Source organism: Euphorbia lathyris, chromosome 3 (assembly GCF_963576675.1).
Source record: "Euphorbia lathyris chromosome 3, ddEupLath1.1, whole genome shotgun sequence".
NCBI lineage: Eukaryota > Viridiplantae > Streptophyta > Magnoliopsida > Malpighiales > Euphorbiaceae > Euphorbia > Euphorbia lathyris.
Genome location: NC_088912.1, coordinates 111755272 through 111767432, shown reverse-complemented (window position 1 = coordinate 111767432; position 12161 = coordinate 111755272). Strand labels below are relative to the sequence as shown.

The 12161-nt window shown below is 37.9% G+C and overlaps 1 pseudogene; it reads right to left on the bottom strand.

Annotated features, from left to right (window-relative positions):
* Positions 1-3178: 3178 nt before the first annotated feature.
* LOC136222883 (uncharacterized) lies at positions 3179-8876 on the bottom strand (annotated as a pseudogene).
* Between the last annotated feature and the right edge of the window lie 3285 nt (positions 8877-12161).

Here is a 12161-nt window from a genome sequence, read left to right as displayed (position 1 = left end):
TGGAGCTTAAAAGTTTGGAAGATACTACAACAATGGTGAAATAAATTAGACAAAGTGATTGCTGGAATGATTGTATGTGAGCTGAAAATTAATTGATGTTAAGTAAAATGGAAGGCTAGAAATATGATTAGAAGGCTTGGAGAAAATTAACTATGGCTGTAAAGACAAGTTTGAATAAAAGAGAATGAAGTTAAAAAAGCTTTGAAGCTGTTGGAACAATGGTGGAAAAATCGGATAAGGTAACAGTTGGAATTTTGAGTGATGGATATTCTTTAAACAGTAAGAAATGAGATTGAAAGCTTTAAATTGTTAGAATATCCGTCTTGTGTCTTTTTAGGCTATCCGTCTCATCACCGGGGGTATAAATGTTATGATATGGAGTCTAAGAAAATCATAGTATGTCGTCATGTGATCTTTTATGAAACTCAATTTCCTTTCGCCACTATTCCTCCACCCACTGTGTCTAGTTATGATTTTTTGGATCATGGACTTACACCCTATGTGCAATTTCATCTCACTAATGGGCCTCCTCTTGACACCCCGCTGGTTTCTACCCCAACCCAAGCCCAAAACATCCCTCCTATTAGCCGCGGGCAGCCACTCTTATCCGGCCCTCTCTCACCCGACCCATGTCGCTAGTCCATTGGAACCATCCTTGCCAAGCCCAAATCTGACCCCATCTGATATCTTGGCCTCTCCTTCCCATCATACAAACAGCCCACCTCTACTTCCCTCACGGATCCCAACTCCACCACCATTACCTCCTCTTCCCAATATGTCTTCCCGTCCTGTTACTAGGAGTCAACGTGGGATTTTTAAACCCAAGAGTCAATTTAAGCTAAATACCGTCGTGTCTAGGTCTCATTTGCCTCGTAACCCCGTGTCTGCTCTTCATGATCGGAATTGGAAAACTGCTATGGATGATGAATTTAATGCTCTTATTAAATATAAGATGTGGGTGTTGGTGCCTCGTCCACCTGATGTTAATGTTATTCGTTCTTTGTGGTTTTTTGCTCATAAAGAGCATTCTGATGGCTCTTTTGAGAGGCATAAAGCCCGTCTTGTAGGTGATGGGAAAACTCAGTAGGTGGGCGTTGATTGTGGTGAAACGTTTAGTACGGTTGTAAAACCCGCAACTATTCGTACTGTTCTCAGTTTGGCTCTCTCCAAGCATTGGGATATCCATCAATTGGATGTCAAAAATGCTTTCTTACATGGTGAATTGAAAGAAACCGTGTATATGCATCCACCGGTTGGTTATCGGGATCCTGACAAGCCGAATCATGTATGTCTGTTGAAGAAATCCTTGTATGGCCTCAAACAAGCCCCTCGTGCTTGGTACAAGCGATTTGCAGATTTTGTGTGTACTCTTGGATTTATTCATAGTACTTCCGATCACTCCCTCTTTATTTATCATCATGGGTCACATATTGCTTATATGTTGTTATATGTCGATGACATCATCCTCACAGCTTCCTCTGATGCTCTTCGTAAGCACATTATTTCTACTCTTAGCTCCGAATTTGCTATGAAGGATTTGGGTCCCTTGAGCTATTTTCTTGGTATTGGGGTTACTCGTAATTCCGGTGGTTTGTTTTTATCTCAAAAGAAATATGCCAAAGAAATTGTTGAGCATGCGGGAATGTCATCTTGTAAACCTTCCTTCACGCATGTGGATACTAAGTCCAAGCTTTCTGCTACTGACAGTCCACCATATGCCGATCCTTCCCAATATCGGAGTCTTGCCGGAGCTCTTCAGTATCTGACTTTTACTCGACCCGATATCACTTATGCTGTTCAGCAGGTATGTTTGTTCATGCATGATCCGAGGGAGGTCCATATGCATGATCTCAAGCGTATTATTTGGTATGTTCAGGGTTCTATTTCTCATGGTCTTCATCTTTTTCCGAGCTCCACATCCACTCTTTTGGCCTATACCGACGCTGATTGGGGCGGTTGTCCGGACACTAGACGATCAACCTCGGGTTATTGCGTATTTCTTGGGGACAATCTTATCTCCTGGTCTGCTAAACGCCAAGCAACTCTTTCCCGGTCCAGTGCCGAGGCTGAATATAGAGGGGTTGCTAATGTTGTTTCTGAGTCATGTTGGCTACGTAATCTTTTACTTGAGCTTCATTGTCCTAACCAAAAGGCCACGTTGGTATATTGTGATAACGTTAGTGTGATTTACCTGTCAGGAAATTCTGTTCAACATCAGCGAACTAAGCACATTGAGATGGATATGCATTTTATTCGTGAAAAGGTTGCTAAGGGCGAGGTACGTGTTTTGCATGTTCCTTCACGTTATCAAATAGCTGACATCTTTACCAAAGGCCTTCCCCAAGTTGTGTTTGAGGAATTTCGAAAGAGTCTATGCATTCTGATAACTTGTGGAAAAATCCTTGATCAGAGCACTTTCCTGTGAGGCGCCGTTGGGATCGGCCGGGGACACTCCGATGCCAAAGTCAGTAATATTTCTGAGAATAAACTGTAAGCACAAAAGTAGAGAATCAGTAAGTGTACTGATGGGTTCCGAATCCACCAAAAATAATCCCAACTTTCCCTAAACAAATAAATTGCGATAGAGTAAGTAGAGGTCGAACCCAAGGGAATGATATTGATTTAAAACCTCTAATGGCCTAACAAAATAATTAAATGGGGGGTTGAAATTGTGAAACTTATTAAATTAAAGGTAGTAATTAAAAGATATTGCAAAAACAAAACAGAACTTGAATTGGGTTTGTGAATAATATTTGGAAAAGTTCAGTTAAGGGGAATCGTGGGATAATTCTTTCGTTAACGATCATCGACAGACAAGGTTACATTCTCATGTTTATGCCGGGTCAGTTTGAATGTTCTTCCTTAATAATGAACTAATTAAGCACTGCAAATAACTTGTTCCTAATCAATAAACAATCCTATCTCAACGCCTAGGGTTTAATTTACTGACAGCTTTAAGAAACAGAAGAACCTGATCTTAGTTAATCGTCTCTCAGCGTCGGCGATTATAAACTAACTTATCTATTCATTCGACTTAGATGAGCCTAACTTGATTCGTGTTAATGTCATGTGGAATACGAATTCTGGTTTGTCAGACTTGAATCCGTTCTTCCAAACACAAACATAGCTTGGTTCAAATAGTCGGTAGCTACTTAGTTCGGTTGTCCTAGGTGAAACTCTAATAAACCGAATCAGCCTTATGATTATTCAATGTAATAAACGATCCTGCAGTAACCATTCATGGAACAAATAATCAATTGAGAATAATACTCTGAACACAATGAAAAAATAAACGACTTAATAAATGAGAAGAGTGAAATACAACGATCTCACGACAACGGAGAAGAATCCCTTGAACTATCCCTTAACCGAAATTAAAGAAATTAGCTATCAATAGCCATGGAACGTATGTGTTTTTTTGCTGCCCAAAAATAAAAATGTAAAAACTGATATATGAACTTGGAAAATCTGCCGTTCTTATGTTGATTACGGCTCCTCAAAATAGGGAACTAAATCCCTTTCAATTGCTTCAGAATCTTCTTTCAAATTTGAAATTGGTTGCTTCCTCATTTTTCTCCTACAATTTCGTGCTTCTGGTGAAAATCTTGTTCTCAATTTGTCCAATCCGGATCAGGGAAGCAATCCTATTCGAACTAGGAAACTGTCAGCCCGCATGATGTGATATTGGTTATGAAAAAGAGATAATAACCAAATCAACAAGTTTTCCCGATCTATCTTAAGGAATTAATAGAATCAAATAACAAACATAAATTGGTGATAACAAACCAATCCCAAAGAATTAAAGACAATGAAAGGAGATCTGACCTTACACCTTCGAATAATTAAATTGGAACCTGAGTGTTTGGCGATTCACAAGTACCTTACCAAAATACTTGTTCACGATCAAGATAATATTGCAAGAATGATGACCCGGTCTCTCAAGCTCACAATAAAGAATTCAATCCCGGATTGAAAATAATTCCCAAAGGAAAAGAAGAACTTTTGTTCATAAAAATATTGATTTCTGATTGATGAAAATAATGAAGAATACAAGCCTTTATATAGGCTACAAAATAAACCTAAACCTAAACTAAAAAGGAAGTTGAATCCTAGTGCACCAAGGTAAAAGAAATCCTAATTAGACAAGGAAAAACATTAAATTCGTTTTTGTCCTTTAGAGCCCAATTTCAGCCCACTAATTAACATTATTTGGGCCTTTTAATTAGCTAGAAATAAGCCCAATCAAACCTATAAGGTTATAGCATTAATTTTAATGAGTCCCAATGGGTTTTGCACATGCCAAACACATGCAAGTCCAAAGCTTCTCTTAAAATATGATCAACCTTTTTACATATCACTATTATGGGCTTGGGCTTGGATACAACACAAAAACACACCATCTTTAATGACTTCGCTAGAATTCATTCCTTGTTTAAAGAAGCTCAAGATGAGTCCATTAAGCATTTGTTGGTCTTTCTTTGCACGATTCTTCGTCATAGGTCCAATTGACAGCTCCAATGGATCCCTCATGCTTCTACTAGGCTCCTTAACTCTAAGCTCCTTTGTTCCATGCTCTTGTGCTTTTGATATCACATCATTCCCTCTCTCTTGAAAAGGATTTGTCCTCAAATCTTCATCTCCTACGTCAAACAAAGATAAATCAGCCACATTAAAAGTTGCATGCACACTATACTCACCTGGCAAGTCGAGCTTGTAGGCATTATCCCCAATTCGGCGACTACTTGAAATGGACCATCGCCTCTAGGATGTAGCTTTGATTTTCTCTGAGCGGGGAACCTTTCCTTGCGCATATGCAACCACACCCAATCACCGGGTTCAAATAGAACACATTGTCGACCCTTGTTAGCTTGCTTTGCATAATGCTCATTCTTCTTCTCCAGTTGTTGTTTCACTTGTTCATGTAACTTAAGCACCATTTCTGCCTTTTTCTTTCCATCTAAACTTTTCCTTTCATCAACAGGCAAAGGGATCAAGTCTAATGGTGTCAAAGGATTAAAACCATAAACAATTTCAAATGGTGAGAAGTTAGTAGATGAATGTATAGCCCTATTATAAGCGAACTCAATAAATGGTAGGCATTCTTCCCATGACTTAAGATTCTTTTGAATAACTGCCCTAAGAAGTTGTCCTAAAGTTCTATTTACTACTTCGGTTTGACCATCAGTTTGAGGGTGACAAGAAGTAGAAAACAACAGTTTAGTCCCCAATTTATTCCACAAAGTCTTCCAAAAATAGCTTAAAAACTTAGGATCTCTATCACTAACTATACTCTTTGGCATCCCATGCAGACGAACAACCTCTCTAAAGAACAAGTTAGCAATATTAATAGCATCATCAGTTTTATGGCATGGTATGAAATGTGCCATCTTAGAAAAGCGATCTACAACCACAAATATGGAATCATTACCTCTCTTAGACCTAGGTAAAGCCATCACAAAATCCATGGATATAGCAGTCCAAGGTTCATTCGGCACAGGTAATGGAGTGTATAAACCATGAGGCATAACTCTAGACTTAGCTTTCTTACAATTAATACAACTAGCACATATTCTTTCCACATCACGTTTCATATGAGGCCAAAAGAAATGTTCAGAAATCATGTCCAAAGTCTTAGCAACCCCAAAATGCCCCATCAAGCCTCCACCGTGGGCTTCCCTCACAAGAAATTCTCTATGTGAACATTTAGGCATGCATAATCGATTATCTCTAAATAAGTAGCCCTCATGTCTATAAAATTTTCCAAAAGCAGTAAGTTCACAAGCTTTATAAATAGATGCAAAGTCTAGATCATCAACATATAATTCTTTGATATACTCAAATCCTAAACACTTAGCATGCATCACATTCAATAAGCTAACTCTCCTACTTAATGCATCAGCAACTACGTTTTCCTTCCCTTGCTTATACTTAATCACATAAGGAAACGTCTCTATAAATTCCACCCACTTGGCATGTCTTCGGTTCAATTTTTGTTGACCCTTAAGATGTTTCAAGGATTCATGATCGGTGTGGATCACAAACTCTTTAGGCCATAAATAATGTTGCCACATTTGCAAAGCCCTAACTAATGCATAGAGTTCTTTATCATAAGTGGGATAGTTTAAGGTTGCACCACTAAGTTTTTCACTAAAGAAGGCTATAGGTCGACCCTCTTGCATTAAAACAGCACCAATCCCTACTCCCGACGCATCACACTCAATTTCAAACGATTTATCAAAGTTTGGAAGTGCTAAAACGGGGGCAGAAGTTAGTCTTGCCTTAAGCATCTCAAAAGCATCCTCTTGTGCTTTGCCCCACTTAAAGCCAACATTCTTTTTTATTACCTCGGTTAGTGGTGCGGCAATGGTACTGAAGTTCTTCACAAACCTCCTATAGAAACTCGCCAAGCCATGAAAGCTCCTCACCTCGGTAACTGAATTTGGCGTTGGCCACTCTTGAATGGCTTTCACCTTTTCAATATCAACAGAAACTCCTTGTGCTGAAACAATAAAACCCAAAAACACAACTTTCTCCATGCAAAATGAGCACTTAGAAAGGTTAGCGTATAATTTCTGTTCTCTCAAAACATCTAATACAACCTTAACATGTTCTATGTGTTCTGCCTCAGATTTAGAATAGATAAGAATGTCATCAAAATAAACAACAACAAATTTACCTATAAACTCTCTCAAAACATGATTCATTAATCTCATGAAAGTACTAGGTGCATTTGTTAAACCGAAAGGCATAACTAACCACTCATATAAACCATGCTTAGTCTTAAAAGCCGTTTTCCATTCATCTCCTAATGACATGCGAATCTGATGGTACCCACTCTTAAGATCTATTTTAGTGAAAATAACAGCCCCATTTAATTCATCCAACATATCATCTAACCTAGGGATAGGATGACGATACTTTACCGTGATTTTATTGACGGCTCTACAATCGATGCACATCCGCCAAGTTCCATCTTTCTTTGGTACTAGGATGACTGGTACAGCACACGGACTCATAGATTCACGAATCAACCCTTTTGCCATTAGTTCCTCGACTTGCCTTTGTAGTTCTTTTGTCTCCTCAGGGTTACTTCTATAGGCTGGTCGATTTGGAATTTGTGCTCCGGGAACAAAGTCAATTTGATGCTCAATTCCTCGAATCGGGGGTAACTTATTAGGCATCTCTTCGGGGAATAAATCCTTGAATTCCTGCAAAAGAGGGGAAATACTAGAAGGAAGGTTAGACTGACTTACAGAAGATAAACAAAAACTCTTACAATAAAATAATAATAAATTTTTGTTTTCAAAATCAGCTTGCTTTACATCCCTCAATTTAGCATATAAAGATAGATTTTGGCTTTTGTTAATGCTCCTCTCTTTTTCTCTCCTCTCACCCTCATTTCTCGACCTCACTAATGCCTTTTCACTCACCTCTTCTCTCTTCACACCCTCACTGATTTTATCACTCTTATTTTCTCTCGCCTTAACCTTTTCCCTTCTCACAGATTGTTCTTGTAACATTCTTTGCATGTAGAGCTGATCTTCAAACACTTCAGCAGGTGATAAAGGTGGCAAAATATACTTCTTCCCATCCTTAGCAATAGTAAATTTATTTGTTCGACCATGATGTAGTGCTGATCGATCGAATTGCCAAGGCCTCCCCAATAACACATGACATGCTTGCATAGGTACTACATCACATAATACCTCATCAGAAAAAGAACCAATAGAAAAGTTCAGAAGCACCTGTTTAGTAACTTTGAGTTCGTTACTATCATTCAACCATTGTAACCGATAAGGATTGGGATGTGGAATTGTTGATATCCCTAATCGGCTTGCTAACACATTGCTTACCACGTTGCAACAACTTCCTCCATCAATAATTAGTAAGCATGTTTTTCCAAGTATGTTGCAATGAGCATGAAAGATGTGCTCTCGTTGCTCAATGTCACCACTCACTCCCATCTTCAATGTTCTACGAGTGACTAAGTTAACTCCATGTCCTCCTTTACTATCCACCTCTTCTATATCACTACAATCTTCTAAGGTGGGCATATCATCTGATTCATGTTCGGACTCACTTTCGGATATTAACTCACCATGCTTCATAACCATCGCCTTTTGATTCGAACACTCTCTTGCATAGTGCCCTCTCCCTTGGCACTTAAAACACACAATTTCACGAGTTCTTGTGGGTTTTTCAGTAGTTTTGTATTTTGGAGTAGTTCCACCAATTTGCAACTTCCCAAATGCTTTTGAATCAACCTGAGGCGTTTGGTCACTTTTAGAGCTAAATTCAGATTTAGTTTTGAAATTACCTCTTGGATCTGACTTCCATGGAGTGGAAGTAGTGCCTTTGAACTTTGATCTCCCTTTCTCAACCTCTTGAAGTTGTCTCTCAATTTTTATCGCTTTATGGAGCATCTCGTCCATGTGGAAATAAGTTTGTAGCTCAAGAGGGTTGCGAATCTCCCTCTTCATTCCCATGAGAAATCTAACCATGGTAGCTTCCTCATCTTCTTGTATATCAGCTCGGATTAGTGCCATCTCCAATTGTTTGTGATAATCTTCAACAGATTGGTTACCTTGAGACATGGATTGGAGTTCTTTCAACAACTCCTTATAATAGTGAGCCGGCACAAATCTCTTTTTCATGACCTTCTTCAATTCACCCCATGTTCTTATGGGTTCATCACCATCTCTTTTTCTTGTGCGCTTTAATTGGTCCCACCAAACAGCCGCATATTCAGTTAGTTCGGATACTACAAGTTTCACCTTCTTCTCCTCGGAATACTCATGTATGTCAAAGATTGTTTCAACCTTTCGTACCCAATCAAGATACGCATCTGGGTCACTAGCTCCTCGAAAAGTAGGCATTTTAAGTTTGATAGCATTAAGATTACTATCTTTTCGATCGTTACCCCTTTTTCGGTATCCAAACTGCTCCTCCTCTTCAGACTCGGATAGTTCATCATCAAAATTCAATCTCCCGCGTCCTCCTTTCTTTTGGCTTGATTTCTTTTGGTTTGAAACCAAATCAGCCACAATAGCCCCTAACCTCTTCATCTCACCTACAATAGCTTGTTGCCATTCTTTAGAATCAACATCGTTAACGTTGTCCTTTTTAGGTTCGTTAGACATGACAAAATATATAAAGAATGAAAGAAAAGTGAAATCTAGTCTAAAGCAAGAAAAGAAGAAAAAGAAAGTAAAAGAAGTACCTCACAACCGGTTCAATCACTCTTTTATATTATCTTGATAGATCACAAGGATTATCTCGGGTAATATAAATGCCAATGAAGCAAAAGAATGACAAAATAAAGTAGAGCAGAAACTAGAAGCAAAGAAGACTAATATTGTAACGATAACCAAAGTTTAGCACACTAAGAATAGAATAAAAGACGATTTTCGAAGAAGAGACAAATGTTTGAAAGAAATTTTAAGAATGTGTGTTTAGCATGCAAATTCTAGAAAACTTGTAACTTTAGTACAAACAATGAGCCGATTTTTTTTTTTCTTTTTCTTTTTTTTTTCCTTTTTTTTCCTCTTTTTTTTTCCTTTTTTTTCCTTTTTTTTTCTTTTTTTTTTTCCTTTTTTTTTAAACTAGATTGGAATTGATTAACAAATTAAACTTGCACTAATGATTTAGCATGCAAAAAAAAAATTGAAGAAATTCACACACATAAATGGGTTTGGCTAGTAAGAATAGAATCCAAAAATAATCAGTTCGCTACAACTAAGAACCTAAATAACTAGATGCAAAGATATGAGGAACTCGATCAATAATTAAAGACTCTAGATTGGGGTAAATTTTTTTTTTTTTTTTTTAATTTCGACAAACAAAACAAAAACAACAAATTCCTTAAGAGCCAAAGCTCTGATACCAATTGATGTGATATTGGTTATGAAAAAGAGATAATAACCAAATCAACAAGTTTTCCCGATCTATCTTAAGGAATTAATAGAATCAAATAACAAACATAAATTGGTGATAACAAACCAATCCCAAAGAATTAAAGACAATGAAAGGAGATCTGACCTTACACCTTCGAATAATTAAATTGGAACCTGAGTGTTTGGCGATTCACAAGTACCTTACCAAAATACTTGTTCACGATCAAGATAATATTGCAAGAATGATGACCCGGTCTCTCAAGCTCACAATAAAGAATTCAATCCCGGATTGAAAATAATTCCCAAAGGAAAAGAAGAACTTTTGTTCATAAAAATATTGATTTCTGATTGATGAAAATAATGAAGAATACAAGCCTTTATATAGGCTACAAAATAAACCTAAACCTAAACTAAAAAGGAAGTTGAATCCTAGTGCACTAAGGTAAAAGAAATCCTAATTAGACAAGGAAAAACATTAAATTCGTTTTTGTCCTTTAGAGCCCAATTTCAGCCCACTAATTAACATTATTTGGGCCTTTTAATTAGCTAGAAATAAGCCCAATCAAACCTATAAGGTTATAGCATTAATTTTAATGAGTCCCAATGGGTTTTGCACATGCCAAACACATGCAAGTCCAAAGCTTCTCTTAAAATATGATCAACCTTTTTACATATCACTATTATGGGCTTGGGCTTGGATACAACACAAAAACACACCATCTTTAATGACTTCGCTAGAATTCATTCCTTGTTTAAAGAAGCTCAAGATGAGTCCATTAAGCATTTGTTGGTCTTTCTTTGCACGATTCTTCGTCATAGGTCCAATTGACAGCTCCAATGGATCCCTCATGCTTCTACTAGGCTCCTTAACTCCAAGCTCCTTTGTTCCATGCTCTTGTGCTTTTGATATCACATCACCGCAACTGCCTTAGTCTTGTGCAAGACTAACTCTGACTCAAACCAATATCTGTCCAATCAGCTCCGGATCACGACTCGACATCAGCTCGACCCAAATTAAGCCCAATTTATCTCCCTTTAGTCATCATTGGCCTGTAGAGATGAAAACACCAAGAACAAACAATAAAACCCCTCAAAAATAACAAAACACGACAATAATAAAGCATAAAAGCGGGGTTAATTGTTGTTGAATTACGCACTTATCATGTACCTTTGATCCTAGGAAGCTGGGGTATTTATATAGGTTTTTGTAACCTTCAGCATTAATGGGGAAGCAGGTGAAGAGTTGTGCCATTACTCATCTTTGATTGCTATCAATTCTCCATTAATCCCAGCATTTATCATTAAAACCCTCAGAGTTGAGGTATTCGAACAGTCAAGTCTTTATTCCCCTTTAATGGCTATTAATTGCCATTTAATTGTATTTATTCCCATTCATGGATGGTAATAAAGGCGCCTTTTGGTATTCTTGGATCCGTCAAGGCGTATGTACGCTCTCCTTGAGAACAATGGCGGGTCTCCATTACTCGCTCTCATCGGGCGTATCTCGTTATGGCGTATCTCGCCATGGTCCACGTGGCGTGGCATAATGCTAGAGACTCCTTCCTTTTCCTCATTATTTGCATATTTGCCCCTGCATTAATTATCATTAATTCCACATTAATCATGCATAAATATCTCTTTTAGAATGAATAATGGTTTGCCATTATTTCTATTAATTTTCCTTTATTCCTTATTCAAGAATAATTTGAGTTGTTATCAGAAGCCCCCCTAAAGGTATAAAAAGCTCTTTAGGGCTGTCTAAATGGTGTTTTATTTTTCTATCTTGGAGGAAAGTGGACCCGCCCTAGATGGGGGATCATATATGGAAATGATGCGCCTTTTGGGGCTTCCTTATGCGGGATCTTATGAACAAGATCCGTCCTATGTGGGATCATATATGGATATGATGCACTTTTAGGGGTTTTTGCTTCCTTGTGGATAGGTGGCCAACCGTATCCATTGTTATCCTCTAGGGGCTTCTTGAGAGTTATATTTCCTTTAGAAAGGGAATAACTCGCCCTTTATGGGACCATTTGTTCCTACGACATAGGATTATGATTCGCCTTAGGGACTTCTTTTGTTCAGTTCTGCCATATTAAGGAGAATGACCCGCACTTAGGGATCAGTAAGAATGATCAGCCATTTAGGGACTTTTGTGCATTTTGTGGAGGCGAGACTTTGTTATTTCTATGATGAAGATGCGGATTCATTACTTTGATGAAAACGAGACTTCATTGTTTGGATAAAGACGAGATTTCATTAATTGGA